This window comes from Girardinichthys multiradiatus, chromosome 5 (genome assembly GCF_021462225.1).
Source record: "Girardinichthys multiradiatus isolate DD_20200921_A chromosome 5, DD_fGirMul_XY1, whole genome shotgun sequence".
Lineage (NCBI taxonomy): Eukaryota > Metazoa > Chordata > Actinopteri > Cyprinodontiformes > Goodeidae > Girardinichthys > Girardinichthys multiradiatus.
Window position 1 is genome coordinate 2937091 of NC_061798.1, and position 19493 is coordinate 2956583.

The window sequence follows — 19493 nt, forward strand, 5'->3', positions numbered from 1 at the left end:
AAAAGCCTGGTTGCAACACAACTAAGGAGAGATGGACATGCAAAAGAAAGTACTCCATCATCTGACATTTATGTCAAAGAGCCTACAAATTGTTTCCTTTCTTTACTTTTTTTGTTTCATAGATATTCATGCGGCAAACACAGAAGATAATACATACACCTTAGTTAGGTGGTCTGTACAGCAGTAAAAGTCTTGAAACACGAAGCCATGATGGGCTGCCTAGCGCACACACATACACACACAGACCTTTAAAAGAAGCAACTTAACCTCAGAGAGTTGATCCCTGCTAAAACCTACTGAAATATGAAAGACCTGACGGAAGGAGAGGAGGAGGAGATTGTATGCTGGTGGTACAAGCAGCACCAAAATGGGAAAGAGGGGAAAGGAGATGCAGTGAGTGAATATTAGATGGGAAAGACGAGGTCATAGAAAGGTCTAGGACATGTGCTTTGTCAGTGCCTTTATGTTATAAAAGACCTACTGTGGCAAAAAGCTAACGACCTAGATTTAAAATCAATAATTATTTATAATTACTTATAGATGAGCTTTCACAAACACCATAGAGATAAAGTATAAATGCTAAAGTTTTCATTTTTTTTAGGATAGGGTAAGAATCCTAACTGACGCACATTATAAGGACAAATTACCTGCAGTTTGACATAAAGTTTAATACATTGGGTTTGTCTGTAACTGGGTTGATTAGAATGCAGCAGCAACACTTAGATTCAGGATTTGACACCTGCTATTACACACATTCTCAGATAGACACCAGAATAGTGACACATAGTCTACTGATAAACACTGAGGGAGTGTACATCCCTTGCAAGGGAGTGCCAGACATAAAAACCATGTGTGACCTTCTTTTGGGGCTGCTTCGTCAGTTTGATCAGATTAAGGACAGGAGCTATCAGCTGATCTCTGTATCCATTCTTCTGTCTTATTTAGAATAAAAGTGTTGAGAGTGTAGAACAGTTTGAGAGTCATTCCTTTGAAGAGAAAGTGTTGTAGACAGTGGTGACGCTTCTGGGAAAAAGGATTCGGGGGAGCTCCGAGATGCGGTAGCTCAGACAAATTGGTGTTTCCGCCCGTGCCCCGGAAGGGCTTTCCTCTTCTGGCTATAGGGGCCACAAACTAACTGGATATTACAGCCTGCAGCCGCACATTATTTGTTGAGGAGATACCTCTTAAAAATCTCCAGTGTTTTTTCCTAAAAATACTTTGGCTGTGTTGTTAGTTATGAGTGCACTGGAATTTTTTGTACCCTTGGAGGCAGAGAAATGGTTCAGAATGGTTTTTAGTGAGTTTGAGGAAACGGAATAAGAGTATAAGACGTGTGCAATAGCCGTCCGATTGCAGCAGTGTGAGTTTGAGAAGGGGAGGTCCGACCTTCTGAAAATACTGTAATCTTAAGGGAAGTAGGTTTGAAGTTCCTTTATTGCATGCGAGGGAAGATAGCTTTCCCTCGCACTCAATATAAAAGCAACCTCCCTGAATGAAGCACGCAGAACGGCTAGGGTTTGTCGGGTCCAGAATCTTCCTTATGAAGTTCGAAAAATACTGCTGGGGGAAGTGTTTGGATTTAAACTCCCCTCTAACCTTCTTAAAAAGATGCCAGTGTACGTGTGTGTGAGTCAATAACAGTGAGCTAGCGGAAGTAGCATGGGGGGACATATTGCACTGACGGACTTTGACTGCTAGATACAATCTCTCCAAAGCCCAAGAAGACATTGTGAAACCCTTTCTTGGTAACACAAACCAACACTGTGAAAATTCCAAACGACTAGTAAAAGGACTCAAAAACATACAGGTTGCAGCATGCAAAATAATTGTATCTCACGAGGTGGTATATTTATTTACCAGGACCATGATTCCCAGTGGAAGCCACATTACAAATAGTACAAAACGTGTTAAAAATGCACAAACCTCACAGCACAGGACTTTTTGCAGTTACTTAATTTTTTCGCCACATCCACTTATTTACAATTCCAAAACACAATATATAGGTCTCATGGAAGACTTGGAGAAAAAAGCTATAACATCTGCATTGGGGCACTGCCAACCAGCCCTATGGAAGCGCTACATTGATGAAAATTTTGAGAACATTAAATTAGGTCCTACACAACAGATCACAGATCACCTCAACACCATGGGTGAAATTCACACAGGACGAGGATGAAATTGATGTGTCGACAGTCAGCCGTCCTCTTCCAGTATAGTGAGCCTTGACCACCCAGTCAGCTGACAAGCCGACTGTTAGCGCAGCAGGAGCGGACATCTCCGAACACATCAGGGCATTTTTGTGATTGAGCGATATCTTGATAAACCGAGCAGATATTTCAGGTTTACACAACTACATTCTCACCTAAAAACACTGTAAAAGTTATTTTAAAGAACGCATGATATAGGACCCATTCTTCAAATTTTGGAAAAAGAAGGACACATTTGTTGGCCGCATTTGGAGGAGCCTTCTAATTTGTTGCCTCGCTATGATGTAATCAGTCTGCAAATGCTACCTTCGAAGGATGCAGCCCCTGAATTTGGACACAGCCGTAATGTGTGAAAAGAGTGTTCATGGACTAACAGTTTGGGTAGTTTGACACACTGCTGCCAACTCCTCAGTAAGGAAACTAGGTATTGGCTTTCCTAAAACTCGCTAGAAGTACTTTGATGACATCATTGTCTAATTTGCATATTAGGTTATGTAATGCCTTTTTCCACTAGTCCCTACTGTCGGACCATTTGTTTGCTGAATGTTGGACCATTTGTGCGCTACTATGCATTCCAGCATCAGCTGCCATTATCTACCCCAGGATAGTCTGCTACTACAACTCCCAGCAAGAAATGCAGCTGATAGAAAGGGGGGCGTCGCAGCTCTGACGTCACAGTGGACTATGTAATAATATGAGGTCTCTCTCATCTTTGCTTTTCATGCTGGAAACCGGGACCGGTTAGCCACGCAACTGAAACGCATCCTTCTGGAGAAGAAACTCACATGTGGGTTTTCATCAATTCTCCACACTGGCCAAAAAATTCAACAAATTCAGTTTACAAGAACAGGAAAGCTTGTAAGTTTTACTTTACCGATCGAAGACATGGATTTAACATGTGACCAAAACCCAAGGAGGTTTTCAAGGAGACAAAATCTTCCTCCTTGTTTTGTTCCAATCGACTGCTGACGGTCCATCATATTGTTCCTTTTTGCCAAAGGAGGCCAAGGACGATGCCGACCGCTTCTTGGAGTTAATTGCGGACGCGCAACTACTCCCCCCTTTTCTCCCCCTTTTCTAAAGAAGATGGCAACAAGTAACCTGTTTTGTTTTATTTCTATTAGAAATAGCTTGAGCAGGATAGAGTAGGATTTTAGGGCAATTTAGAACCGTCACTTATAGTCCAAGTTGTATGTGCATTCCATGTTTTATTGAAACTTTGATTGCTGTTGGATTTTGAAAGCTGCCGCACTTTGAAGCTGTGCCTGTAACGATGTTTTTGAACACCTGAGCGCAGACTCAGGTAAACTTACAAGTTGGACTGTTAGAACCTCATGGTGGAAAACTCACCATTCCTTTGTCTTCACTCTTTGTGCCTTTCACTGGTTGCCGCCGAAACGTTTTATGACCCTTTGTGTGTTCCACGGAGCTACAACTTTGGCGGGGCCGCTCCCAAAGCTTCGCTCAGCACCATATTATCTCTTGTTTTTGAAATAACTGCTGGTTTGATTTCATACACACTCAATGCTGTTTTATCCTGTTTAGTCAGTTATTTTACCCCTTTTGTGTAAAACGTTGCATGCTTGATTAGGTGAAGATTATTGAATCGGAATAGCGTGGTGTATCAGGGCTGTTGATTTAATAAATATCCACGTAGTTAAAGAGAAAGCATTTGTGTTTATTTTGAGCAAGAGTGATTTGTCTGTCAAAATAAGGTAAAGTTTCCAACGTTAGGTGAAATGTTTGATTAAACAGTGACATCTAATAATAGTTATCAGTTATTACTGAGAATTTAATAATTGTAATTACCAAGGCCTTTGAGCCACAATTACAACACCAGAGGACATCTCTGATTTCGATTCGTAAGTAAAGATTTTTGGTTGAGAAATTAATTTTTCTCAAATTATGATTTTAAATTAGAATTCTTGATAAATATTAATTAATCAATAATCATAATTCTTACACTACTTAGAGTGGTTCACTACCACAGTGTGGCACAGGGAATAGTAGTGACACTTCGCTTACTCGTGTACATCCATGGAGTCAAGTATGCCGGACGATATTCTGTCCTTCACACTCTTGTCTCAGACCTGGGCCCATATTCTCAAAGATTCTCAGAGTCCTATCAGAAGGCTCCTATCTTAGCTTAAAAATTCCTACCAAGGAGTCTTAATTTATAAATGATTCAGAGAGACTCTGAGCTAGGAGACGACAGATAGCGTTGTAGATGACCATTTAGGGTTTGGCTACTGACATCATCATGTACAATACAGCAAGAGCTTTGGCCATTAAGGTGTTTTGTGAATAACTTATTTTATCGAGGTAAAATTCTAAGAAAAATCTAATAATTCGAGAAACATTTTTCTTAGAATTACATCACTACTTTTAGTCTTAGGATTCTTTGTGAGGACGAGCCCTAGAGTCTAAGTGAACTCTCAAGTATTTAGAGCAAAAGTCCAAGTCGAGTATAAAGTCTTTTGTTTTCATGACTAAAGTGCGACTTGAGTCGTCATTTCTGAGACATAAACATCAAAATTTTGGTGCAGAGAGCAGAATAAATATAGTGTGTCAGACAAATTATTCCAGTGACGTGCAATGGGGTTCATGACTGGTGAGCCGCAGAGTCCTCTAGAGTCAGATATACAAATGTGTGAACCCAAAATACAGGCTTATATTTCAAATTTGACCTTAACCTAAACATGTAATTATTTGAAAAGCTTTTTAATTATGCTATAACCAATTCCATACTATTCACCCTGTCCATTTTCACTGCGTATTTATGGGGGATTAAAAACATTTGTTACACACATTCATTAAATATATTAGACAGACTGTGGAACGTCAGCATGTCTAGTACATGTGTAACCCAGCAAGTATATTGGCCATATAAAGAGAGACAGCAATGGGCATGCGTTAACTGCCTGCTTCAGTTAATGTGTGTGACACAGCGCCATCAGCGGTTAATCACTGCCTAACATTGCTTTTCTCCCATGTATTCGATTAGGCAATGTGTAAATTCGGTGATTTTACCATGAAGTGGTTGAAATCATACAGAAAAACACAAGTTTATAGAACAGTCCATTGGACACATTGCTTTTCACTTATCACTTCTAGTGTTTTCCTTGTCGTGATGCCAGGTGAGACAGTGCCTCACCTGCCTTCCCTGACTGCACAGCACTAAATTATTCACTGTTTATACATTGAAATTGTTCTTTATCATAACATGAACCAACAGTTGTTTTAATGCCTATTAAAATAATTGTCAATAATCAATCAGTTGTCAGTTTTCCTTTGTACCAATGAATGTGTACATGAGCATCTCAGTTGTCCAGCTGGCTCACAGCTGTTGCCTCATAGAGCATGTAAGAGAGTGCTCTTCAAACACACTGCTTTTATACCTACCAGGCAAACAGCAGCATATAACTACAGTAATTTTGACAGCCATGAGCTTCCATGAAAAAAACCTTTTAAAAAAACACAAATCTACTGCCCAGAACTCTCACTAAAACAACAACAACAATAACAGTAATTAAAATAATAATAATAACACATTTTATTTCTAAAGCACTTTACATTTTTGCACTGTCTCAAAGTGCCAAAAACCAAAAGGTCTATCCTTCTACAAGTGAGGTAAATGTACAAAAGTTGAAAAGCCTTCTTAAAACCCAGTTTTGCTGCCCCTAAGGTGTTGCGTCTTCTGTTAGCCATACATTTTAATCCATCTTTGCATTAAAACTACACTACTGGTCAAAGGTTTTCTTAGATTCTCCCAAAAGGCAACAAAACTATGAATAAACACATATGGAATCATGTAGTAGACAAAAAGTGTGAAATAACTCTAAACATATTTATATTTCAATATGACTCGTACTCATCGTCTGACGCTTCATCCAGAACTGCGTTGTGGGGGCAGCAGACTAAATAGAGACGCCCAGACTTCCCTCTTCCCAGACACCTCCTCCAGCTCCTCCGGGGGGAGCCCAAGGCATTCCAAGGCCAGCTGAGGGACATTGTTCCTTCCAGCGTGTCCCGGGCCGTCCCCTGGGCCTCCTCCCGGTGGGAGGTTCCTGGAACACCTCCTGAGGGAGCTGTCCAGGAGGCATCCGGTATAGATGCCTGAGCCACCTCAACTGGCTCCTCTCGATGTGAAGGAGCAGCAGCTTTTGCACTCAAACCACGAACCGCCCCAATGCATGCTGTAGGTCTTGGCTAGAGGGGGCCAGCAGGACCGAGTCATCTGCAAAAAGAAGATACAAAATCCACTAGTAAAGTTCTGAACAGGAGTCCAACATGCACCGGGAACAGGTCCGACTATGTGACGGCAATGCGGACCAAACTCCTGCTCCTCTTGCACAGAGACCAGATGGCCCCTAATAAAGGGCCCCCGACTCTGTACTCCCAAAGCACCCCCCACAGGGCAATGTTGAAGAGGCGTGTCAAGCATGAAAGCCCCACAACATCCAGAGACTTGAAGTACTCAGGGTGGATCTCATCAACCCTAAAGCCCTGCCACCATGGAGCTTTATAACCACCTCGATGACTTCAGCCTGGGTGATGAAAGAGTCCAACCCCGAGTCCCCAGCCTCTGCTTCCACCAGGGAATGTGTGACGGCAGGATTGAGGAGTTCCCCAAAGTCCTCCTTCCACCGCCCGATAATGTCCCTAGTTGAGGTCAGCAGCTCCCCACCCCCATATAGTTGATAGTCCACAATATAGTGGACTAGGGGAGGTGTAGGGGGGTGCAGCCCATAAACATATACATATATATATATATATGTGTGTATATATATATATATATATATATATATATATATATATATATATATATATAGAGGGAATATATATATATCATTGAATACAATACTCGAGAATCTGAAGAGGGGTAACTGTAATTGTGTCTACAATTATGGAACTTCTATAGCATTTCTCTCTGTGGCCTCAGGTTTACAGTTACAATGCACAAATAGTTATGCCCTATATTTCCCTTCATAAAAAAGCCAAAGGGGTGAACACTTTTGCAAGTCACTGTAATTTTATTTGTAAAGAATGTTGTAATTCATTACTGTGATGAGTTAATGCAAACATGATTCAGCAGAGCTGTGACTCCTATTTAGACAAACAACACTTGACTTTGTTAGCTTCAGAAAGGCTCAAGACTAGGACCAAAAATGACAGTAAAAATTTAAAAGAATTAACATTTGGTGAATACACAGAGACACACACATTGCTACACAAATTCATTGCTTGAGGCCTGACAGAAAAGTAAGACAGGGTCAGCTGGTGAGAGCTTTCATTTTCCCACAGCATAAAGTGTAACTAAATTTACAGGGATCTGATCAGAGAGTTAGACTAAAGTTGTCATCAGTAGGTAAATGGAAGTGACAGGAATATCACGATGTCATTGCATGCTTACACACACGTTTTACCCACAATCACTAAAGTACAGTAATATCAGTTTTAAATGAGACTGATATTTCTCTTTAGGCACAAATGTAAAAAAAATATCATGTTAGGAAAGCACATTGAATGCCAGACTCTGGTGTTAATATGGAATGTCAACTCTTCAAAAGAGCTCAGATCTTAAATGTAATGTCTGGGATTTCTTGTAAACCTCCAGGAAATGCATGTTTATCTTATTTTTTTTGGTGAGCCACGTTGTTCTACACATCACAGTGGGGATTTTCCCATTACTCACAACAAACATGGTATTCTATGTTTTATTAAGTAGAAAACATACAAACGTGGTGGCTTCTCTGTCATTAAATGTAACTTCAAATGTAATACATTTATTTTATATATGCTTATTATGATTTCATAAATTTTCCATTTTAATTTTATAGCCTTGTTTTGTGTAACTAGTTCGACTAACTTGTAAGACTCAAGTTTGCAGAACTTTCAAAATAGGGTGCCCAGCGATTAAGTGGAAATATTCTTCTTGATTGCTGTAACAAAACTGACTGTTGGTCATATAGAATTGAGGTATTTGCCTGAAATTACCTTTTAATTAGCTCATGTGGAAAGAGTTTTAGGAGAAGGAACACACTTCTCTTCAAATTAAGCCAGATGCCTTAATTTGTTTGACTTATTATTATTTTTTTTTTCTGTTTGTGGCCCCATGTGTATCTGGCAACAGTTTGCAGAAGGACATTTTAGAATTATACTGCTGTAGTTTAATGAGAATATATGTAGAAAACAGTGTGAGCACCAGAACCTAAATAGTAGGTTAAATAAATGAGGCATGTAATAACAAACTATGACAGTAAGATATTATATATAACATTTAAATATAATAATACAGGCTTAATGAAAAGATTTAGAAATAAAATGGCTGGAAATAACCTACAGCAAGCAACAAAAACAAGGAAATTGAAATGATTAAACATACCAAAATGGGTCAGATTTACCGAAACAAGATTTTTCACATTGACCAGTTAGAACATCTGTATAACCTAAAATTGACCCATAACACATACAGGGAGACATATTTGGAAAGCTTAAAAGGGAGCAACCTAACCTTAGAGAGCTTATCCTTGCTAAAAACTACTAAAATATGAAAGACCTGTTTGGGGGGAGTGAAATGGGAATGGTAGAAAACACAAAGGGGAAATGGTGGAGTGACTGAACATTGGACACAGAGAAGTGAGGTCACAGAAAGGTCTGGTGGTTGTACTGTGTCAGAGATTTCACAAAACTAGCTCAGCAAAACAGGATTTTAGATTTTACCATTAAATCAAAATAATTTAAAACCGCTTCCCACAGTTAGGGCGAAAGTATCCAAATGATATGCACATATGCAACTAATTTAAGGACTGGATGAACAGTGAAATACAAACATAATTATAAAAAAAGATTAAATGTGACTAAATTTTGTTTAAAAGCATCTCAATCAGTCTCTAAGAGAGACTGGATGTCACAACAGCAGCAATATTAAGCATAATTTCTGCAGAAATAACTCAAAGATGATCACTAATATGAAGTATTCACATTTCCACCTGAAGTGATCAACAAAAAGCCCATGAATTGTTTTATTTGGTTTTGTTTTTAATCTCATGACCAGTTAGTTGTTATTGGCCTTTAAATGAGGAAGAAGTAAAAGTGATGCATTAAGCAGTGTTTTTCAGTTAATCTTATTAGTCATACTTCCTTTTAAAACACCCATGTACAGTGATATATAAAAGTATTTGGCTCCTTACAGATTTTTTCTTCTTTGTCACACTTAGATGCCTCAGATCATCAAATATGTATACATGTTACCCAAAAACATCAATTTTTACAAATAATGATTTAATTTGTTAAATAATGTATGAGCTGTGATTGACGAAATACTGCCTGACACCTAATATTACAAATCATGTAAACAGAACATGTCGGGCAGCATGAAGTAAGCTAAAATATTTGAAAAAGCAACACATTATGCTTGGATCTAACAAAATGTAAGATACAATAAGAAACAAAGTATTTGACATATATCAGTGTGGGAAATGTGGAAAGGCTTTGGGACTCTAGTGAACCACAGTTAGAGAGACTTGTCAAACGAGAAAACATGAACCAGTGATGAACCATCCAAGGAGTGAAATTTCTAACCGTATTATTGAACGATCACATCAACAGCTCATCCAGGAGGTCACAACAGTACCCAGAATAAAATCCAGCGCTCTGTAGGCCTCATCTCCCTCAGTGAATGATAATGTTTCTGATTCAACAACAAGAAAAAAAGGTCCCCAAGGCTATTTGGGTAAATATTCTGTGGACTGGCAGGACAAAGATGGAACTTTTTGGAAGATATGGTTCCCATTATAATTGTTATGAATAAAAGATGGATTTCAGGAAAAGAACATCATACCTAATGTCAAACATGGTGGTAGTAGTGTGATGGTATGGGGTTGCTTCAAGACCTGTACAGCGTTTGGTAATTGATGAAACAATAATTTCTGCTCTCAAGCAAAATCACATTAGTTTCTTACTTTTTGCACAAGCTCAGTTCTGCAGCAGGACAATGCAAGTGTATGTCAAAATGAAGGTTACTAGTGGCCTAGTAAAAGTCCAGACCTACATCTGATTGAGATGTTTTGTTATTCAATTGCAATTAATATTCCCCACACAATTGGCATTCAAGTGAAAGAAATGTAACTGAAAGCATGTAATGTATTACTACCCCAAGGGATCTGGAATACATCAGTTGAAGATAAAAACTATTACAAATCCCTATCATGTCTTCCTTTCATTCCATGACATACATATATTTATTTGCTTCACGATGTCAACTCACCAATATCGATCCCCTGCACATTCCACAGGTGTGCATAGAGCAGAGACACAAGAGGATCCTCAAGTGTAGGAAACATGCTGGTCAGCAGCACTGAATGCAGAAAAAAAACTTTTAATGATGGCTCACAACAATCTTTGTTTGTATTGCACTCCAGGAGGAGTGAATGCTACAAGTCTCTGACTCAATCTGCTGGGTTTCCTTAGATAGAAAAACATTTTATCCTGTTTGAATAAATAACTGAATTTGACTGCACTGTTCAATGATTAAGATTAATTGGAATGTATGAACCTAACTTTTGTGAAGTGCCTTGAGATGACATGTGTTGTAAATTGGCGTTATATAAGTAAACTAAATTGAATTGAATTTAATGCATTTTGGCAGCCTGCAGGTAGGCCATGACACAGACCTCACCCATATACAGATAAATTCCACCTCTCATAAACCTATTGCTCAGGTAAATCTATTGATTTGTAAGCCACACCTCTTTGGTTCCAAAATCCTAGCTGCTTGATCTGAAAGCACTCAGGCCCATAACCTTGACTGTTAAACTTCCATGATGTGATGTATGACCTACATAATAGTAGGTTAGTGGTTGTGGGTTTATTGTGGAACTATGATCTGATTGGTGGTACACTACAGATGCTGCTGTGCACGTGTCTACATTGTTTTTAGTTGATCAGAATTAGATTTTTGCACTTTTTATAGCAAGTTAGTTTCACTAGCTTATGAAATTGTCATGCATCAAAATGCTGCAAAATTTTAAATCTGAGTGATGAAACAGCAGCTCTACAAAAGTCACAGCCTAGAAATGTTAGAAATGTCTGGCCTAAAAGAGCTAAATGCAGATTAAACAGAAAATTTATCTTTTTACAGTTTCCTCTGCTGTCATCAACTCCTTTATACACTTGTGAGTATGCAGTGTGGGACTGGAGTCCCTCAAAGAAAACGAAATATCTGTTGTAGTGTAGTTGGGTTTAAGGGTAGTTAAATCAATTATAACTTTTTTGTATTTACCCAAAAACAGGAAAAGAAAATAAACAAACATGTTTCCCAGAAACCTAACTTCCCATCCCACAAATCCCACAACCTTTGATTTTGGCACTACAGGACACCCCAAGATGTTTGTTGTTCTTACTCGTTACTAGTCAGAACTAGTAATGAGGCAGAATTATGTCATACTTGTTCACAGCATGATTTTTTTTCAGCATATCCTTTCTAACGTTTAGACATTTGGGTGATTGACTCAGATCAATATTGGTGAATATTTAAATTATGATCTAGATATATATATACAGTACAGACCAAAAGTTTGGACACACCTTCTGATTCAAAGAGTTGTCTTTATTTTCATGACTATGAATATTGTAGCTTCACACTGAAGGCATCAAAACTATGAATTAACACATGTGGAATTATATACTGAACAAAAAAGTGTGAAACAACTGAAAATATGTCTTATATTCTAGGTTCTTCAACGTAGCCACCTTTTGCTTTGATTACTGCTCTGCACACTCTTGGCATTCTGTTGATGAGCTTCAAGAGGTAGTCACCTGAAATGGTTTTCACTTCACAGGTGTGCCCTGTCAGGTTTAATAAGTGGGATTTCAATCCTTATAAATGGGATTGGGACCATCAGTTGTGTTGCGCAGGAGGTGGATACTTAGCTGGCAAGAAAAAAGCAGCTAAGTAAAGAAAAATGAGTGGCCATCATTACTTTAAGAAATGGAGGTCGGTCAGTCCGAACAATTGGGAAAACTTTGAAAGTGTCCCCAAGTGCAGTCGCAAAAACCATCAAGTGCTACAAAGAAACTGGATCACATGAGGACCGCCCCAGGAAAGGAAGACCAAGAGTCACCTCTGCTGCGGATGGTAAGTTCATCCGAGTCACCAGCCTCAGAAATCGCAGGTTAACAGCAGCTCAGATTAGAGGACAGGTCAATGCCACACAGAGTTCTAGCAGCAGACACATCTCTAGAACAACTGTTAAGAGGAGACTGTGTGAATCAGGCCTTCATGGTAAAATAGCTGCAAGGAAACCAGTGCTGAGGACATGCAACAAGCAGAAGAGACTTTTTGGGCTAAAGCACACAAGGAATGGACATTAGACCTGTGGAAATCTGTGCTTTGGTCTGATGAGTCCAAGTTTGAGATCTTTGGTTCCAACCACCGTGTTTTGGTGTGGTGCAGAAGAGGTGAACGGATGGACTCTATATGCCTGGTTCCCACTGTGAAGCATGGAGGTGGGATGGTGTGGGGGTGCTTTGCTGGTGACACTGTTGGGGATTTATTCAAAATTGAAGGCATACTGAACCAGCATGGCTACCACAGCATCTTGCAGCGGCATGCTATTCCATCCAGTTTGCATTTAGTTGGACCATCATTTATTTTTCAACAGGACAATGACCCCAAACACACCTCCAGGCTGTGTAAGGGCTATTTGACCAAGAAGGAGAGTGATGGGGTGCTGCGCCAGATGACCTGGCCTCCACAGTCACCGGACCTGAACCCAATCGAGATGGTTTGGGGTGAGCTGGACCGCAGAGTGAAGGCAAAAGGGCCAACAAGTGCTAAGCATCTCTGGGAACTCCTTCAAGACTGTTGGAAAACCATTTCAGGTGACTACCTCTTGGAGCTCATCAAGATGACCTTCAAAAGGAGATGATTGTAGATTTTAAGAGAAACGGGAATAAGTCAAAAACTATTTCTATCATTGGAGAAGAAGTGGAGGTGGTGGAGGAGTATAAATACCTCGGTGTTCACCTGGACAAAATACTAGAGTGGTGATGCAACTGTGAAGCCATCCACAAGAAGGTACAGAGCAGACTGTACTTCTTGAGGAAGCTTAGGTCCTTTGGTGTTTGCAGCAAGATGCTGCATATCTTCTATAAGTCTGTTGTGGGAAGCAGCATCAGAGCCAGGGACTTAAAAAAGCTCAACAAGCTGATAAAAAAGGCTGGCTCTGTTCTGGGGACTCCTCTGGAACCTCTGGAGATCATTGTGGAAAGAAGGATTCTTCATAAAATGAAGAACATTATGGAGAACCCTGAGCATCCTCTTCATGAGACTGTCCTACAACAACAGTGTGTCTTCAGTCAGAGGCTTCTTCAGATCCGCTGTAAGCGCTACAGGAAATCCTTCCTGCCCACAGCCATCAGCATCTACAACGGCTCTTTGAGGAAACCTTCATAATATGAGCTATAACAACATTTAATTTCCCTTTGGGATTAATAAAGTATTTTTGAATTGAATTGAATTGAATTGAATTGAACAGAATGCCCTGCGATGGACTGGCGACCTGTCCAGGGTGTATCCTGCCTCTCGCCCATAGATTGCTGGAGATAGGCACCAGCTCTCCCGTGACCCACTATGAAATAAGCGGTAGAAAATGACTGACTGACTGACTCAACAGAATGCCAAGAGTGTACGGAGCAGTAATCAAAGCAAAAGGTGGCTACTTTGAAGAACCTACAATATAAGACATATTTTCAGTTGTTTCACACTTGTTAATGTGTTAATTCATAGTTTTGATACCTTCCGTGTGAAGCTACAATATTCATAGTCATGAAAATAAAGAAAACTCTTTAAATGAGGAGATGTGTCCAAACGTTTGGTCTGTACTGTATCTACAGGTCCTTCTCAAAATATTAGCATATTGTGATAAAGTTAATTATTTTCCATAATGTAATGATGAAAATTTAACATTCATATATTTTAGATTCATTGCACACTAACTGAAATATTTCAGGTCTTTTATTGTCTTAATACGGATGATTTTGGCATACAGCTCATGAAAACCCAAAATTCCTATCTCACAAAATTAGCATATCATTAAGGGTCTCTAAACGAGCTATGAACCTAATCATCTGAATCAATGAGTTAACTCTAAACACCTGCAAAAGATTCCTGAGGCCTTTAAAACTCCCAGCCTGGTTCATCACTCAAAGCCCCAATCATGGGTAAGACTGCCGACCTGACTGCTGTCCAGAAGGCCACTATTGACACCCTCAAGCAAGAGGGTAAGACACAGAAAGAAATTTCTGAACAAATAGGCTGTTCCCAGAGTGCTGTATCAAGGCACTTCAGTGGGAAGTCTGTGGGAAGGAAAAAGTGTGGCAGAAAACGCTGCACAACGAGAAGAGGTGACCGGACCCTGAGGAAGATTGTGGAGAAGGGCCGATTCCAGACCTTGGGGGACCTGTGGAAGCAGTGGACTGAGTCTGGAGTAGAAACATCCAGAGCCACCGTGCACAGGCGTGTGCAGGAAATGGGCTACAGGTACCGCATTCCCCAGACCTGGGCTACAGAGAAGCAGCACTGGACTGTTGGTCAGTGGTCCAAAGTACTTTTTTCGGATGAAAGCAAATTCTGCATGTCATTCGGAAATCAAGGTGCCAGAGTCTGGAGGAAGACTGGGGAGAAGGAAATGCCAAAATGCCAGAAGTCCAGTGTCAAGTACCCACAGTCAGTGATGGTCTGGGGTGCCGTGTCAGCTGCTGGTGTGGGTCCACTGTGTTTTATCAAGGGCAGGGTCAATGCAGCTAGCTATCAGGAGATTTTGGAGCACTTCATGCTTCCATCTGCTGAAAAGCTTTATGGAGATGAAGATTTCATTTTTCAGCACGACCTGGCACCTGCTCACAGTGCCAAAACCACTGGTAAATGGTTTACTGACCATGGTATCACTGTGCTCAATTGGCTTGCCAACTCTCCTGACCTGAAGCCCATAGAGAATCTGTGGGATATTGTGAAGAGAACGTTGAGAGACTCAAGACCCAACACTCTGGATGAGCTAAAGGCCGCTATCGAAGCATCATGGGCCTCCATAAGACCTCAGCAGTGCCACAGGCTGATTGCCTCCATGCCACGCCGCATTGAAGCAGTCATTTCTGCAAAAGGATTCCCGACCAAGTATTGAGTGCATAACTGTACATGATTATTTGAAGGTTGACGTTTTTTGTATTAAAAACACTTTTCTTTTATTGGTCGGATGAAATATGCTAATTTTGTGAGATAGGAATTTTGGGTTTTCATGAGCTGTATGCCAAAATCATCCGTATTAAGACAATAAAAGACCTGAAATATTTCAGTTAGTGTGCAATGAATCTAAAATATATTAATGTTAAATTTTCATCATTACATTATGGAAAATAATGAACTTTATCACAATATGCTACTTTTTTGAGAAGGACCTGTATATCTGTAGATATAGATACAGTATATATACATATATACGTTATGATTTCGATGTATTTTACATCATGTCATATTGGACAAATAATCAGCTGATCTGCAGTTCAAAAGTGTGTGTGTGTGTGTGTGTGTGTGTGTGTGTGTGTGTGTGTGTGTTTGTGTGTGTGCGCTCAGTTTACATGAGTATGTTTAAAAATTATGTTCTTCTAATTCGTGCCATACTTTCAGTGTGTGTCTATGTTTCTGTGCCTCTTTATTTCAGTTTAGAGAGCCAGTAAACCACAAGGAGGACTTTGCTGGATTTGAGTGCACATACAGAAACAGAATACACACATACACAACCACACACACAGTCAAAAGTCATTATAAGCAGGTGTGTTTAGATATATCCAGTTTCTCTGGCTGCCTCTGCACAAACTGAAGGTCCTTCTCAGTTACTGTTTTTTTCTCTCTCTGTCTCAGCCATGCTTTTTATGTGAAGTGGTTTTCTGTGTACTTCATTTGGACACAGCAGTTTTATTTGAGAAAGAAAACGAAAAAGCGTGCATTTGTTAAAAGAATAAAATCAAATACAGCAACGCAGACACAGATGTACTCTATGTGATGTTTCATCTTTGTACATGAAAGAAGTTTTCAATAAAAAACAAAACAAAAAAAAATTATTTTCCATGCTGGTTCATTTTTAGGATTTTTAACCATTCTGGCATTTTCATCTATTGTTTCTCAGCTGCAGGTACAAACTTTGGTTAAACAGTTTTTGTCAACAGTTATTGTCACGGACATTTCCAATGTAGAATATACTTCAGCTTTGATATCTGTGTTTCTATCTGTGTTAAATAACAATGGGTCTGGGCTTTGAAAAGAAGAAGACGGATCATTCACTTGGCCTCTTCTCAGCCTGAGATTTTCAGTTGCTTCCATTAAAGCTTTTGCCCAGAGATGCACACAAGGAGCCCTTATGGACCCTGTTGTATTGTATGGCAAATACAGAAAACCTCATTCTGTCATGTTTCACATGACTCGTGTTGGCTTCTCATAAGGTTGCTGAAAGGAAAATGTGTGACATGTGTAAGACCAATACAAGACTCCCAATTCAACTTCTTTATTTTTCTTTTCATTCACCACTTGTTTGATTTCCATTAAACTACCTCTGTAAATAAGTGAACGCCATAGTTCTCAGACAGTGTTACACGTAACTCTTGTGGTAACTGGGCTGACCCTAGAAGTATTCTGAAGAAAGTTTGTTTGGGAAAGACAAACAAATTGGCTACTTAAGGATCTGGAATGACATCAAATCCAACTTAACTGCGTTCCACTTCTCAGAGAACATGATAACTATTAGTAATACAAATCATTACAGTAATGTTGATGGATTTATCTGGTTTTAGTACTGTTTTGTGTGAATAGAATACATATGGTCAATAGTACAAATCAAATTGCAACACACTGAAAACATCCAGTTTCAAAATTGTTTTGAAGATCTGTCAAGATGGTGGTACTTGGAAAAATTTGGTATTTACTAAGGTGGCAGTTATAAGAAGCCTGAGAACTGCTAGATTAAAGCATGTTAGTTATCTTTTTCTCTATCTGAATGTACTGGTTGTATCGCAGTACTCAAAACACCAAAGCTACTGAGAAGCTACCATTTTTAGGATTTTTTTGCTTTCATTTAAGCATTTCTGTATCTACCTATAGGTGTTCAGTTGATATAGATATAAATTTAATCAGGCTAAAAAGATTGCTGTAATGAATTTAAAATGTAGTTTTAAAATTATAACTTCATTTATAACTGAAAGAAAGCTATCCAAACCAACTTAGCCCTGTGTGCAGATACAGTTGCCGCAACATTAAATCATGAATTATCTGTGATTAAACATTGGAAAGTTAATTTCTCTAGCTACACCAATGCCTCACTTAAATAGAACCTGTCTTACAACATGAAGCAGACTAGAAGATTTCAAACACACCAGAAAGTCCATGTAAAAATAGAGGTTATGAAGTGATCGAGAAAAGTTCAAGACTTAGATGTGATTGAGACGTTTTATTTTTTTCTTATTTGTTTTCCTTATTACTTTTCATTCTTTGTGTGTTCAAGTGAAAGAATGGGTCACTCGCAGGACCGTGCTACTGTGATAGAATGCAACCTGTGCAAAAAAAGACAAGTCCTGAAATTTCATTGCTACTAAATATTCTACAGTCAACTGTCAGGGGGTTTAGAATAAAACGGAGGAGATCCCACATAAAATGACAGAGCCCAGTCAGTGGATGCTGAGGCGTACAGTGCGAGAGGTCATCAATGTCTCTAGTCAATAGCTAAATATTTTCAAACCTCATGTGTTCTTCAGATTAGCTCAAGACGTTTCTCTAATGAACACTTGACAGTCAGAGTTCCAGAATAATACCATGCATTCATGGACTGATCCCACATTATATTCTCTTGTAAAGTCTCTTGTGTATATATGTACATTTAAAAATATATTTTTTTATTTCAATTATTATATTTAAAAAAATAATTCTTCACTGGGAGCAAAGTGTACAGGACTCAGATTCCTTGTTTGTGTCACAAGCAATAAAGCTGATTCTTATTCCAAACAGTGCATACAGAGCTTCATGGAATGGAGACCTATCAAACCTTACATCATCAAGTGCAATAAAGGGTATTACAAGCAGTGGTGTAAAGCACGGTGCCGTTAGACTCTATAGCAGTGGAGATGTGTTATCTAGAGTGACAAATCATGCTTCTCTGTTTAGTAATCAATGAATGAGTTTTAGTTTTGCAGTTACCAAGAGAACAATAGTTGCATGACTGCGCTGTGTAAAACTTGGTGGAGAGGGGATTATGGAGTGGGGCTGTTTCTCAGTAGTAGGCTTCTGCCCCTTAGTTCCAGTGAAAGGAACTCTTAATGTTTTAGAATGTGAAGATATTTTGGACAGTTTCATGCTTTTATGTCTAGTATACGCAGATACATCTCAGAGTTTGCTGTGGAATTTCCTGACTAAGACAAAGCAGAACAGCTTTGGGATAATTTAGAGTAGACTTTTGGCCAGCATCTGACCTCACAAGTGTGCTTCTAGGAAGAAACTAGTCAAAAATGCCCATAAACACACTTCTAGTCCTACTGGAAAGCCATTCCAGAAGAGTTGAAGCTGTTTTAGCTCCAAATATTATTTTCGGATTAAGAATTAGATGTTACTTAATTGAATTGAATAATTTTTCGCAATAGATGTTGCAGGAAGAGTAGGGTTAGGGTTAGTATTGCATCTTATAAAATAAGTGGACACTGTCAGTGCCACAGTATCAACAGCTGCTGCAACCTTAAGCACATTTTGACCTCTTAAAAGCATTTTAATGGCAGATACTCTATATATCACTTAACATAGCTCTATTATTTTAAACAAGAGATTAGCTGAAAATTCTAAAATAGCTTTTCCAGACACTGATTGGTGCCACAGGTAGATCTCCACTCTTTTTCTCCTATCATTTAGAGGTACATTTAAAGTGTATCTTCATCCATGTGAAATAATTACTTGCTTGAATGTATTCTTCTTTTTTTATGTGTTTAGCTTGTTTTATAAAAAAAGACAATAGCAAGAATTTCTCCTGTCTGGCAATAATAATGAGACCCATGCTTTGTTGTTAAAATGGGACATGGAGTTTCAGGGGAATTTGCCATTTAGAGAGAGGCACTGCGAACAACTCCCCAATGTAGACCTGAAACACGAGGTCCCAGGGGACATTAACGCAGTGTTCCTCATAGAAGATTTACGACTGTTTATGTTCAGCTTGGTATTTAAACAAAACAAATGATGAATGCTAAAGTTGTGCA

General features: G+C 39.1%; 1 long non-coding RNA gene across 1 annotated transcript in view; it reads right to left on the reverse strand.

Annotated features, from left to right (window-relative positions):
* Window positions 1–5775: 5775 nt before the first annotated feature.
* The window catches only part of LOC124869058, a 56632-nt gene continuing 42914 nt past the window's right edge, over window positions 5776–19493 (reverse strand). The window contains exon 3 of the long non-coding RNA XR_007038470.1: window positions 5776–6444. This is a non-coding gene — a long non-coding RNA (uncharacterized LOC124869058). The remainder of the gene's footprint in view (window positions 6445–19493) is intronic.